Source organism: Peromyscus leucopus, chromosome 3, assembly GCF_004664715.2.
Source record: "Peromyscus leucopus breed LL Stock chromosome 3, UCI_PerLeu_2.1, whole genome shotgun sequence".
Lineage (NCBI taxonomy): Eukaryota > Metazoa > Chordata > Mammalia > Rodentia > Cricetidae > Peromyscus > Peromyscus leucopus.
In genome coordinates this window covers 56,786,619-56,801,177 of record NC_051065.1, presented here as the reverse complement: position 1 = coordinate 56,801,177, position 14,559 = coordinate 56,786,619, and the positions used below count along the sequence as shown (strand labels likewise).

At 46.2% G+C, this 14,559-nt stretch overlaps 1 protein-coding gene across 1 annotated transcript in view; it reads left to right on the top strand.

Moving 5' to 3' along the window:
- LOC114691054 overlaps positions 1 to 14,559 on the top strand; it is a 121,525-nt gene that overhangs the window by 87,329 nt on the left and 19,637 nt on the right. The gene's annotated exons all lie outside the window — the stretch shown is intronic.

Below are 14,559 nucleotides of genomic sequence, written 5' to 3'. Positions count from 1 at the left end.
CTGATTTTAAATTTTGGTATTTGGTAGAACAATGTCCAGACTTATTATTTTTCTTCAGTTTCTTGGCTATCATGGTAGACTATCTGTCCAACAGATGGCATCTCTTTCGACTTTCTAACTGGGAATCCCCATTGTTCTCAGGCATCTGTGGACCCTGAACCCATACTGTGTAGTCTAAATCCATCCCATAGGATGGGTTCAATATCTTTCCAATGAGAACTAGATGGAATTATGTTAAAGTAAAAGTGGAGGAGGTTGGGAAGGGTCCTCTTATTTTAAAAAGTACATAAGAAAGAGACTTACCCTTCCTATTTTTGTATGAAATTGGAGAGAAATACCAAGCTGACACTGTGGCAGCCGTCTTCCCACTGCAGGAGATGCACTGGAAGCTGGCTCACTGAGACTGCCTGAATAAAAAGGTCCCAGGCCCTTATGACATCATCATGGGAGTGCAGTAACCAATGTTGGGTCTCTTGTGAGCTGAAATAATGAATTTCTTACTGCTGAAGTCACTTTATTTTGTGTATTCTGTTATTTGCAACTACTGTTTGAACTTTTATTTTTAAATTATATTTATCGTGTGTGTGTGTGTGCGTGTGTGTGTAGGTCAGGGGACTATTTTCAGGGGATGTTTTTCTTCCTCTCCCATGTGGCTCCCAGAGATTGCACTCAATTTGTCAGGTTTTGTGATGAGTGCCTTACCATACTGAGCCATCTTGCCCACCCTGAACTTTTATTCTTGATGTGGATTTTGTGATCATTGACATGTTTCCAATCAGATTGGATTTTTTTTCAGTGTACATTGAAAGTAAATGTTGGCTTGAGGAGACCTAACTCCTCATGGTAATGAATGTTCTGATTCATGAGCATCTTTAATATTTAATGTTTCTGTAGAACCTTTTGCATTTGGGGAGAGAGGGTGACACTAAGATTGGATCTTGTTAGGTCGCCTCTTCCCTCCCAGCATCCTGAGTGCTAGGATTGCAGGTGTTCTGAGCCCTGCTTGGCCTTCTTCATAGACAGTTAGAATACCCAAATGAGGAGAATTAATATTTCCGTTGCCGTTCTGGGATAGCAGATAGATGCAGTCACAGGGATGTGTTGATTGTAATTTTCTGTCTTGTGTATCCCTAGTGGGAGGCTCACCAGCAGACGTCAGGCAACCTTCCGGGCTCTTTAACAAGCCTGTGTGGGTGGGGCTCTCACTCTAGCTCGTATTGTTAATCACCGGACCTGGCTTTCCACCCATTCTCCTCTGATATCCTCCACCAGCTTTCAGACCCTCAGGCCCCTCAGGGCCCTGTCTTTAGCCTCAGTCTTCACATTGCATTTCTGGCCCATAGAAAAATGTTTTATATTGGAACAATTTTTTCTTTTGTATTTTAATAATGGTTATGATGTGGATATAGTTGGTATGTATCCTCCGGGGGCTTATGTGCTGAAATTTAACCCTCATTTTTGAGATATTAACAGAGTAGAAATTTAATTTAACTGCAATGTTTAGAAGTGGAGCCTTTGACTGGGATTATATAAGGTCATCCATGTGGAACCCTGGGACTAACACTGGTGGCTTTTTAAGGGGGAGAAAAACCAACCAGGACACAGGCAGGCAGGCAGACAGACAGACAGACAGACAGACACACACACACACACACACACACACACACCTTGTCTCTTGCTATATGACATCTTATGCTACTCTGGGAGTCTGACAGCAAGCAAGGTGATGATCAGATGCAGGCTCTTGAACCTCAGAACTACCTCAACCCTAAGCTAAGTTAACTTTGATTCTTTATAAAGTGATTGAGCCTCACACATTTTTTTCTATAGTAAGGCAAACACAAGAACCACTGCTTTGTGTTAGGAGCCGAGCAGGCTTAGGTACACAAATCTGATTTCTACCATGCCTTTTGAAAAGGAGTAGAGAAGTGGCCTCAGCCACTGCTGGCACTTGCCACAGTAATTATCACCAAAGACAGTGCTGCTGTGGTGGTTTGAATGAGAAGATCCTCCATGGGCACGTGTACTCGAACATTGGGTCTCCGGTGGGTGGCACTGTTTGGGGAGATGGTGTGGCTTTGCTGGAGGACGTACATCACTGTGGATGGGCTTTGAGAATTCAGTCTCATTCTATTTCTGGTTTGCGGTGTGCGCGCGCGCCCTCCCTCTCCTTCCTTCCCTGTCTGTCCCTTTCTCTTTCTCTCTCCCTTCCCCTTCCCTCTCTCCCTGTCTTTGTCTCTGTCTGTCTGTCTGTCTGTCTGTCTCTTTCCTTCATGTTTGTGGTTGAAGAGTGGTCCTGCAGCTTCCAGCTCCTGCTGCCATGCCTGCTGGCCAAGATGGATGGATTCTTACCGCTCTGGAACTGTAAGCCAAACAAACTCTTCCTTAAGTTGCGGATAGCCATGGTACTTTATCACAGCAACAGAGCAGTAACTATGTAGCTTCTCAGAATTTTCCCAGTGTCCTTCAGGTCCTGGTGCTTTCTGAACACTAATTTTATTGTGTTTGTCATCTGGCTAATGGAGAACAGTGGGAAATGCTATTTTCTGCACCCGAGACAATGGAGGCCTCTTGCCTAATTGTAATGGAGAATGACCACAGAGCTCTGGTTCTGTGAGTTCTCCCAGACCTGAGGCTTGGCCTTGTTCATCCTGTGCCTTGAAGAAAGTGATGCTCTGTGAAAGCTTTTAAGCTGAGCCAAGCACGTTTCAAGTCCATACCTGGCTTCCTTCAGACAAGGTCCCATGGACCAAGGAGACTCCTGGTGAGTGTCCTCCAGGTCTGTGCAGTATCATGACCTAAGGAACAGAAAGGGATAAGAGTGACAGGTGCTAATTTTTGATGAAGTGGGTGGAAGGAATTGTCAGTGGTAGTTCATCTAGAAAGTGAATTTTGATTGAGGTCTAGATATTTTTTGTACTACTCTCTTTATATAAACTTAGTATGTAAATATAATCAAAATAGCAGTCATTAACATTGCAAAACTTATTTATTAAAATATGTAAAGCAGACAGCTGCAACAGTGGTGACTAACAAGTACAAAAATATTTTGTTTAACAGATTTTTTTGAACTCCTACTATGTGCTCACACTGTACAGGAAGTAGACCTAAAAGGGTAAACAACACAGATCTCTGGACAATTAAAAATTGGTGGACTGGGGAGATGGCTCAGCAGTTAGAGCACTGGCTGCTCTTTCAAAGGACCCGGATTCGATTCCCAGCACCCACATGGCTGCTCACAACCTCCTGTAACTCCAGTTCCAGGGGATCTGATGTCTACACTAGACACATATGTGATACACAAACATACATACAGGCTAAACACCCACGCACATGAAATAATAATAATAATAATAATAATAATGATTGAATTGGGCCTATGGGTAGTATAATATTTGAAAGAGTATTCATTTAGGGCCTAGAAAAGCTGTACAGTCGCTAAGAGCAGGCTCTGCTCTTGCAGCCGGCCTGAATTCACTTCCCAGCACCCAGATCAGGCTTCTCACAACTGCTGAAAATTCCAGCTCTCGCGGCTGAGCGGGAGTGGCACAAGCTTTTAATCCCAGAACTCAAAAGCTGAGGCAGGCAGATCTCTGTGAGTTTGAGGCCAGCCTAGTCTACAAAAGTGAGTTCCAGGACAGCCAGTAATATTAAACAGAGAAACATTTTCACACAAAACAAACAAACAAACAAAATCCACTTCTCTTCTGACTGACTTAGGTACTGCACTCACATGCACATATCCCCCATGTGTGTACTCACACACACTCACACAATCAAAAAATCAAATAAAATCTTTTTTCAGAATTGCTGTTCCCTTAGCTGGGCATGGTGGGTTGACATGACCATGGCCACAGTGCTTTGAGATGGAGCCTGTTGGTAGGTGGTCGAGAACAGGCTTACTGCCATGGAGCCCTGGTGACTGAACAGGGTGGGCTGGCTTTCTAAGAGGAGAGAGACCAGAAAACACACACATACCTTGTCTCTTGTTATGTGATGTTCTGTGCTACTTTGCAACTGTGGCAGCAAGAAGGTTATCACCGGATGCAGGCTCTTTGACTCCCAGAACTGTAAGCCAAATGAGTCTCCTTTCGTCATAAAGGTACCCGCACTGTGTATTTCCTTAAAGCAATGCAAACCAGGCTCGTACAACAGCCATTACTTTGAGGTGAGAACAAGTGTTTCTAGGACGTAGGACAATACCTCAATCAGAAATATGAATTCATGTTGAAGCTGTAGGATTATGGGTCCAAGGCCAGCCTAGGCTACATTGTAAGAGCTGATCAGGAGGAAGAGGAAACAGAGATAAGAAGAGAAGGAAGGTCAATGTCAAGCGATGTTGTATGCCCGTGTTCTTAGCAGCATTATGTACCGTAGCCAAGAGGTGGAAGCTGCCTGTGTCCACCAGTAGAAGAACGGAGAAGTAAACGAGGTGTACATGGGATGTGATATCATTCAGCTTTAACACAGAAGGGGAACTCTGACCATTAGGATGTGGATGGACCTTGAGAACACTGTGCTGGGTGAAACAAGCTAATCACAGGAAAGAGAAGTTACTCTACACTTTCACTTATATGAGTGCCTAAAATAAATTCATAGAGCTGGAAAGTGAACCTCAGTTGCCAAAACCTTGCGGATGAGCGAAATGGGAGTGATTTAATGGGTGTATAGAGTTTCAGTTTTGCAAGAAGGAAAATTCATAGAGATCGTCTATGTAATAGTGATGAATAATATTTGACTACAAGATTTCAGTTTAAAAAATATAGAGTGTAGGCTTCCTGCAGGCAGGGGTCTGTGGTGTTCACAGTCGGTTTTCTAGCATCTAACAGAGAGACGGCTTGATACATAGTAGGTACTTGACTAATATTTTGCCTGCCTTTGGCTTCTCCTCCCCCACTCAATATCCCTTGCAGCAGGACAAGGGCCAAATGGTTCTGGGAGCCAGTTCAGCAAACAAAGGCTCCTCTCTCAGGGCACAGAGGGGAAGAATTTCAAATATTTGTGATTTGATATTTGTCCTGGTCAGGGCAACTCTTCTTTACTCCTCAGTTATGCTCCTCGGAGCTCAGTTGGCATTTCAGCGTCCTAAAGATAGATCCCGTCTCTACTTCCTAAAGCAAAATAGAACTGCAATGGACTTTGTAACAAAAAAAAAAAAACAAGTGGAAGGAAGGCTGCGAGATGAAATCATGATTAGGCTGCTGGGCGCTGCCTGCAGCCCCACACAGGAGGAGGGTGAGGTAATTAGCGTGTATCTGCGGTTCCGTGCTTGTCTTTGTCCCTTCACAGGCAATGTCTCCTTCTCTTGTGTTTTTTTTTCCCCCCACTTGGCCAAAAATAGAGAGACACAAAAAAGTTTTCTTGTACTTTCTTTGGCTTTTCTATTTTTTCCTCCTGATGTGTTTGTCCTTCCTTCCTTCCTTTTTTTTTTTTTTTTTTTTTTTTTTTTTTTTTTATCACCTGCTGGCATCGTGGCTCCCCCAGCCCCACCCCCTCTCTCAATATGGCTGTGCTCCATTTTGGAACCCTGGCTTGGTGCAGGGTGGCCAGGAGGAGCAGCATTGAGGGATTGAGTCTCGTTGGGATTCCAGTGGAAGGATTACTGTTTCCAGTGCAGGCATAGGGTGGGTCTTCTTGTCAGCCTCTGCTTGTTCTGGGTCCTGCATGTCAATGCCATTAGAATTCAGAATGGAACCTCTCTGGGGGCAAAAAGTATCAGAGGTCTTTGTCTCTTCATACTGGTGTGGGAACCAACTGAAGACCCTGACCACCATAGAACCAACCACACTCCGCAAGGCCTGGCAACGCAGTCATGTTACTTTTTAGATCTCACCACTCCCCATCCCTTTCTAGTTTTGTTTCGGTTGCTGTGATAAATAACCTGACGAAAAGCAATTCAGGGGAGAAAGGGTTTGTTTCTGCTCACAGTGCCAGGTTATCATCCATCACAGCAAGGACGTCAGGCTGGCGGGAACTTACAACAGCTGGTCATATCACAGCCACAGTCGAAAGCAGAGAGACATGAACGCACGATTGCTTGCTTGTGATCAGCTCAACTTCTGCACTCTCACACAGCTCAAGACCTCCTGCCTAGGGATTGGTGCTGCCCACAGTGGGCTGGTACCTCCCACACCGATTAACTTCAAAGACCATCCCCATGGATGTGCCTGTCGGACAACCCAACATAGCAGCCCTTCACTGAGACCCCCTTCAGATGATTCTAGTCTGCATCATGGTGACAAGGTTAGCCATCCCACCATCCAGACCTATGTAGCGGGCACCGCTCTAAGCATTTTTATATATTATTAACATGTTTGATTCTTTAGTAACTCAGGCCTGGGGAAGGGGGTCAGTTCCATAGTTAACATCACACAGCCTGGTTCCTGAGTTCACACTTTTAACCACCATTCTTGGTGCTTCTGCTTTGGATATAGTTCTCTAGATTTCCTTTGGCGATTTCATGCAGACAGAGCACCAATACATTAAAATATATATATTTATTTATATATACACATTAAATATATTACTTATTATTTAATATATATTTAATTTATATTAATTATATTATATATTAATATCTATTATATATTAATTTAATATATATTTAATGTATATGTAAATAAATATATATTTTAATGTATCAGTGCTCTGTCTGCATGTATGCCTGCATGCCAGAAGAGGGCCCCAGATCTCATTACAGATGGTTGTGAACTGCCATGTGATTGCTGGGAATTGAACTCAGGACCTCTGGAAGGGCAGTCAGTGCTTTTAACTGCTCAACCATCTCTCTAGGCCCCCTCATGCCTGGTTTTATGAGATGTCTCCACCAATGTATAATATCTCATGTGGGCAACAAGTATATCCCTCAGCCTTTCAGGCAGCTCTTGGCACATCCATTAACAGTCATATCCACAAGGCTCCACCCTGCAGGAGACATAGAATCTGACCTTTCTTTCCAGGAGTCAGAGGACGAGAAAACAGTTTTTAACACACAAACTTGAAGAACCAAAATTTTGGCCATGGTGTTACCATCCTTGTATGAGGTGCCCTGCCCCCGCGTAAACAGAGACATTCCCCTGAGGTCCATCACCAGCCAGGATGAGTTTGCAAGGAGCCACCCAGGCTCTTGGGAACAGGGTCATGAATTTTTTAGATGATTGGCTGGAGTCAAGAGCATGGTTCAGAGCTGCAGGACAGACCTTCCGGTGATGGTAGCACACGGGTCTGGAAAGAAGCCCATGACCTTGGCCTGTTTACCCTGGAAGACCATAACCAGGGCCTTGGACATTATGAGGTGCTAGCTAATCCTCTGACTCTACCTGTGTTCCTCTGGCTGGGCCCCAGATGGCTTTCCCTGGCAAGAAGATGGAGGCGAGAAGGGACTTCCAGAAAGTCAGGAAGACCTTGGGCTGCTGCTCCCTGTACTCATTCTGGTATCTCATTGTCACACAAAGATTTAACTCCTCACCTCCGTCTGCTTCCTACTAGCAATTCCCAGGGCCTCCGCCCACCTAGACCTTCTTCCCACAGGGCTCTGGTGTCAGACTGGCTAGCATGAGCAGAAAGTGAATCCTGCTAAGAAAGCAGTTGATAACATCTGAGTTAAGACTTGTCTTCTGCATGATGCATGAGCATCTTCACGGAGACAGCAAAACCAAGAAGCTTAAAAACCAAAGGAATGGCATCTAGGAGTAGAGTCGGGCTCCTTGATGTGGAGGAATTTGACTGATGCCTCCGTGATTTGGGGCTGCTCTAACAAAACACTGTAGTCTGGGCGACTTATGATCTACAAAACATATTTCTCATGGTTCTGGAGGCTGGTGTTCAATATCAAGGCACTGGCAGTTTCCATATCTGGTGAGGGCCAGTTCTCTTGTTCACAGGCAGCTGGGGACAGACAATGGGGAGAGAAGGCGGCACTCTGGGCCTATTTTATTAAAGGCACTAACCCAGCCTGGCGGTGGTGACGCACGCCTTTAATCCCAGCACTCGGGAGGCAGAGCCAGGCGGATCTCTGTGAGATAGAGGCCAGCCTGGTCTACCAAGTGAGTCCCAGGAAAGGCACAAAGCTACACAGAGAAACCCTGTCTCAGAAAATAAATAAATAAATAAATAAATAAATAAATAAATAAATAAATAAATAAATAAATAAAAATAAAGGCACTAACCCCTTTCATGAGAGCTCTGGCCTCATAACGTGGTAATATTACCATCTAAAGGCCCTTCTGCAAACGCCTCTACTTTGGTAGTAAGATTTCCCAACACACGAATGGGGGAGGAAGGGTTGCATTTTCTCCATAGCAACTGGCATCCCGTAACCCTCTTCACATTCTTTTTATTTTGTTTTGGTTTTATGGTTTTTTGGGGACAGGATCTTGCTATGTACCCTTGGCTGGCCTAGAACTCAAGATGTGAAACCAGTTTGGCCTCAGACTCTAGAGATCTGCCTGCCTCTGCCTCCCAAGTGCTGGGATTAGAGGTTGGGGCACTGTGCCTTGCTCCTCAAGTGCTTGCTTCTAAAATGGGGCCTGATTGACCAGGCCCACCAGAGACCTGGAATTCAAAGTAAAACTTCAACTTTCAGGCTGTAGCTTTGCATCTCTGCCCTGGCTGGTATGATTCACCCAGATCAAACATGCAGATGAGTTCTCTTTAGACACTAGCCAAGTTGAATATACCCTAGACCACTAGGCTGCTCCCTGGGGCTCTCAGAGGGCCTTCACCGGGAAAAGCTGCTTGCCCTCTGGGGAGGAGGGTCTCTCCAATAGCTGCTGACTCTTTAGGTTAATGCACTCTTGACCCAGGAAGGAAACAAAGGTGTGTGTTAGGTCCTGAGGTCAGAGCCCTCAGGAACGAGGTTAGAGCCTTTACTCAAAAAGGCCCTGAGTGGCCGCACCCCCTCTCTCCAAACCAGAGCTCAGTAAGAAAATGGCTGCCCGTGAGCCAGAGAAAAACCCAGAGCACCTTGGGACTTGGGTAGGTGGAACCGGTCTCCAGCATCAGGAGAAAGGCGCTGTTCCTAGCCTGGGCAAAGGGAAGATGGCAGGCTCAGAGCTGTGGCTGTGAGCAGGCTTTGGGACCCCTGGATGGTGACAAGGTTTCAGAAAGCACCGTCACCAGCCCGGCCCTTGTGCTACCCCAGTCTTCTCTGTGCGGCTTCTGGAGACCAGCCACCCAGGGACACCGTTTACTCTCAGACCTCTGCGGTTCTTCCTCGACCCCTTGCTCAAAATACTCCTCTCTTCCCTCCCTCAGGCCCAGACTGCTGGCATCTGACTCGCGTCCTGTGCAGGCTGCCATGTCTGGCTTTCCTGGGTTTATAATTGCCTCTGGTTAAAGTTTAAATAGATGGGTTTCAGCCCAAGAGAAAAATGTAAACAAGCCGTTTGTGCCGGCTCGGGCAGCTGGCTTTCAGGGCTCCTGAATCCTGCACTATGGGAAATTCACTTTGCTTTTCCCTAGCCCGGGGACTGAGCCCTGAGTGCCTCTCCGAAGCCAATGAAGCCAGGAGAGGCTTTTAGAGGACCCACACTTTTCCCTTTTAACTCAATTAAGCCATCAGGATCCTGTTCCCACTCTAGCGAGTGGGTCTGGTACGCTGAGGTGAGAACAGGGCAGCAATCTGCCCTGGGCTGCCCGCCCAACAGGAAGGAAGGGAAGGGACTGTCATTTCCCAGCTGGGATTTTTTTTTCTCTGAGGGGAGGAGGGGTTGATTTTGCTGCCTTGGGGTTTTTGGTGGATGGGAATGACCTCCAGTCAGGAAAATGGGGCCATTCTTGGCTGAGGAAGATGTCTGGATTTGGCTGTCTTTCCTCGGAAGTAAGCAGTCCTTGTGTTTTTGTCAAGGTTTTGTTGGTCCTGATGGTTTTTGTCTTAAGTATACCGACATCTTATATTTCTCTGCTTTGTGAGTCTGTGTACTGGAGTCAGGATGGATTCAGCAATACTTCGGGGTACTTTAATCAAGGCATTAATTGGATCATTGCCTTCTCTACTCAAAAACCTTCAGTAAGTCCCATTTCTAGTTCCAGCGCTTCTGCGGAAGCGGCTGTGGTCTGGCTCCACTCCCCCCCCCCCCCTTCACCTTCAGCTATCCCAGCCCCAAGCTGAACTCCGCTGGACTGGCTTGAACCCTTCCACACTACAGCATCACCCATTCCCTTCTCTGCAGTGTGGCAGTACCCGAGTCGGCACCGGCACCCGGCACGGCGCGGCTGCCTCCCCGTGCTCTGTAGAGCTTCCGGTGCTCCCCACGAGGGGAGTGGACCCTTCCCCTCCCTGCGATGCAGCCTGGCCTATCTGCTTCCCCAAATCCTGTTTGATGGTATCAGGCAGGCAGCGTCTGGGTGTCAACTCCTCAGCCTTTATGCTACTTGGTCCTCTGAGTGGAGGATCGCTTTTCCATCCCTCCCACCCTGTCCAGTGTCAGATGTGGGCCCAAAGTGTCCAGTGAATATTCAGTCTTTGGGGGACTGCAGTCCCAACTCAGGCCCTTACACCTGCTGAATAAGCACAGTGCCACTGAGCTGCACCCCAGCCCAACGTTCGTCTTTGTTTTCCAGCCCCTCTGAAGAGCTGTCTGTGTCCTAAAAATGGCTCTTGGGGTTGGGCTTGGTGACACATGCTTGTAACAAGCAAACAAAAATCCAAACCCCCAGACAAACAAGCAGGCCAACAGAAACTAGCTCTTGGGAGGAACACAAGGGTCAGGGTTCAAGTCTTCGTTCCCCGAGGGTCGGACTGCCTCCTAATTCTGATCCTTGCAACCGCTCCTTGCTCCTTTCTCCGTGTGGGAAAAGAAGGCAATAAAACCATTTACGGTTTGGGGGCAAATTAAACCGAGATTTTTCAAGCAAAGTATTGAGCCCTTTTTAGTGGCAGGCCTGCGCTCCTGTTGCCCGAGGGGAGGGGCCTCTGCGAAAGACAGCTCCAGCTATAAGGCGCCGCCCCCAGGGAAGTGGCCTGGCCGAAGTGAGCAGGCCCCGGTCCCGCAGATCTGCAAACGCTGTGAGCAGTCTGACTGCCTGGCCATCCCGGCCTGTGTGAAGGGTGGAGGTCATCTGACCCAGATTTATGCTGTCACACAGTCCATCTCCAGAGCCCTGGTGGCCTAGTACCAGAAATAGGTGGGCAAGGTTTGGAAGCAGAAGATCAAAGGCATCCTCATCCAGCATGACAGGACCTTGCTGGAGCTGACCTTGGTCAGTGTGGAACCAGTTTTCAGGCCCTGGTGCCTGTGCTCACTACCAGAAATCCTACTCATAAACCCACCATGAGGATCAGGGTGCACCTTTGTAATAAGCATGCTGGGGTTTTAATGTGATAAGAAGAGGAGGAGGAGGAGGAGAGGGAGGAGGAGGAGGAGGACACAGTTCCCTCCCATCTTTACCTTCTCTTTATCCTCAGCCCTCTTAAATATTGAAACATTTTCCTCTGAGATATGGAGCTTGCCCATCAATTTAAAGGATGCATGGCACATTTTCCCACTCGCCAGCCCGATCGTCCTCTGTATAAATGCTCTTGCAAGGTTCTCAGAGACTCTTTTGTTTATCTTTATTATTTATTTGTGTGTTTGCTTATTTTTGAGACGGAACCTCACTGTGTAGCCTTGGCTGGTCTGGAGCCTGCCATGTAGTCCAGGTTGACCTTGAACTCACAGTCTGCCTCTGATTCCGGAGTGCTGGGATTAAAGGTGTGTGCCATCATTCCCGACTCCTCCGGTGGGCAGCGTTGGCCCTATGTATTGGTCACTAGAAGACACGTGGGGGAGAATGCCGAGGCACCAGGCAGCACTCTTGGTTGCCTTCAGCTCCTGGTATGAGGTCAGGTCTTCTCTGCCAGTCTCAGAAGGGATGCCAATGAGGATTCCCTTGTCCTTCTCCTTCCACCAAAGTCAGTCACTGTTTCCCATGAGAGGGGAACATGGGTTCCACTTACTCTTTGAGTACAGGTTAACACTCACATGGAGCAGTTACTAAGATAACGCTGAAGCAGCCAATGTCTATGCTTCTGAAAGTTCCAGTCTAATGGCTTGTTGTCAGAAGGAAGAGGAAATATCTAAACCAGGATTGCAGGAGGCAAAGGCAGAGACAGTGGTGTCTTGGGTAAAGCTCCAGAGAGTGGTGACCTGCGCTGAGCCTCCAGGAACCAGTGCATGGCCGTCAGTAGTCAGAACTCTCCAGGTAAAGGAGCCCAACTGCCCCTTCTTCTGTGCTTACCATGACAGACAGCTTGAAGCCTTTGCCTCAGCCAGCTTCTCCTCGGGCCAAGATCCCTAAGGGTTCCCAGCTTCCTTCACATCCATTCTGATCACAGAACCGACCTTAGGGGCCACGGCTTTCATCCACAGGGCCATAGACAGCTGGAGTAGTGTGAGCTCCCAGTGGGAGGGTGGAAGAGTCAACGTGTGTGTGTGTGTGTGTGTGTGTGTGTGTGTGTGTGTGTGTGTGACAGACAGACAGGTTCTGATTGAGAGCCTCTGGGTGAGCGTCCGTTTGGATGGGGCAGTAGACGTTTGTGTGTAGGGATTACCACAGGAGGCAGGAGTGGAGCTCCAGAGAAGGAAGCAGCAGCTGAGTGCCTCACAGGCGAACTGCAGACAAGGGGAGCCTGAAACAATCCCAGGCCAAAACAAAACCAGAGCAGGAAGTTGCATCATGGGAGGAAGACTGCCAGTGTCATGTTGAAGGGACACAAATGTCACAAAATAAAATGTGTGAGTCTTACTTTGCCCAGACACACACTGTTACAATAGTTTCTTCTTTACAGCGATGTGAGGCTATTGAAATCATATTTGGCAAAGCAAATATGAAGAACACAGAAAAACAGAGATGGGAGATTGCCATTAATTTAAGAGTTACACACACCGTATTTTGTTAATTTGTAATGTTTTATTCTCCAGAACTTAGAATTTTAAAAACAGGTTATGAAATTATGTCACTGAAAAACATTTAAAAGGACGAATTCTTAGCATACACTGAGCAATTCTAACAAATATATTTTAATGATAGTGGTGTGACTGAAGACAGAGCAAGAAGAGAGATCCCATGGGTGTTACTACATTTTTTCATTTTGATTCAAGTAGAAATGTTAGTCTCTTTACTAAAAAGAAGTAAATAGTTCATTTTCCCTTTGATTAGATCAGTGGCTCTCAACTTTCCTGATGCTGCGACCCTTTAATACAGTTCCTCATGCGGTGGTGACCCCCAACCATGAAATTATTTTTGTTGCTACTTCATAACTGTAATTTTGCTACCTTTAGAAATTATAATGTAATTATCTGATATGTAGGATATCTGATATTTGACCCCTGTGAAATTGTCGTTCACCCCTACAAAGGGGTTGGAACTCACAGTTTGAGATGGATTAGATTCTTGTAACTACACACACGAAAAGATTATAGGATTGTCTTTTAGGTGAGACAATTTTATAAAAGGTTGATGTAGCATTTGGATATACTTGGCAGCTGGACATCAGAAAAGTCTTGAAAAATGTTGCTTTACAAATGTAGTCAAACCTGTTGGCATTTTGTCACCTTCCTAGACTTGGAATGGCTTCAGATGATTAGCCCATTTACCAGTATCACAAAGAGTTAAATGTGTGTTGAGATTTTGGCAGTGAATGAGGCAGGTTGTGTGTACTTTGGCTACAGTTGGACACATTTTCAGCAAGAGTAACTGGGGAAGAGCTTGGATGGACAGTGGAGAGGAATCAGTCAGGCATGGAAGAGCAGGCAGTGGGACAGGAGGGGAACACTAGGGGACTCTTGCTTTCTCTGCATGTGGTGGGTATTCCATTGATAATTACTGAAGGAAGAAATGAATGGACTGGATAAAGGAGAAAGTATGAATGAATACCCAACTCAGAGCTTAGGTCTGGCTTCACAAGGGGGTTATGTCATTTTCACTATGACATTGCATTGGCAATCTATAAAGAGATGTAACGTTTTCAGAAGTGTTAACTGTGAAATGTATTTATTTTTATTTTATGTATGTATAAGCGCTTTGCCAGTGTGTGTGTGTGTGTGTGTGTGTGTGTGTGTGTGTGTGTGTGTGTGTGTGTGTGTCTGTGTGTACTTGGTGCCCTCAGAAACCAGAAGAGGGTGTTGGATCTCTGGAATTGGAGTTACAGACTGTTGTAAGCCAATAGGTAGGTTCTGGGAACAGAACCTGTGTCCGCTAAAGAGCAGGAAACAAGGACAACAACTGGGCTGGAGGAATGCATTGCTTTATTAGCAGTTACTAGCAAACTCTGCTCTTGCAAGGGGACGCTCCCCAGCGCTCACATGATGCCTCTCAGCTGCCTGCAGCTCCATTGCCAGGAGACATAGCACTTCTGGCCTCCTTGGGCACTGATACTCAAGAGCACAGAGCTCTTGCCCCACATGTATATGTAACTTAAAGTAAAATAATAAATAAAAAAAACCCAAGTTGCTAAAGATTTGGTTTGGATTTTGTTTGTTCTTAAATTTTTTTTCAAGCTTTTTTTTTTTTTTCATAAGTGTAAATTTGGTCTTACTTTAGGATCACAAAATTATGCATTAGGAAGAAATTGGTTTG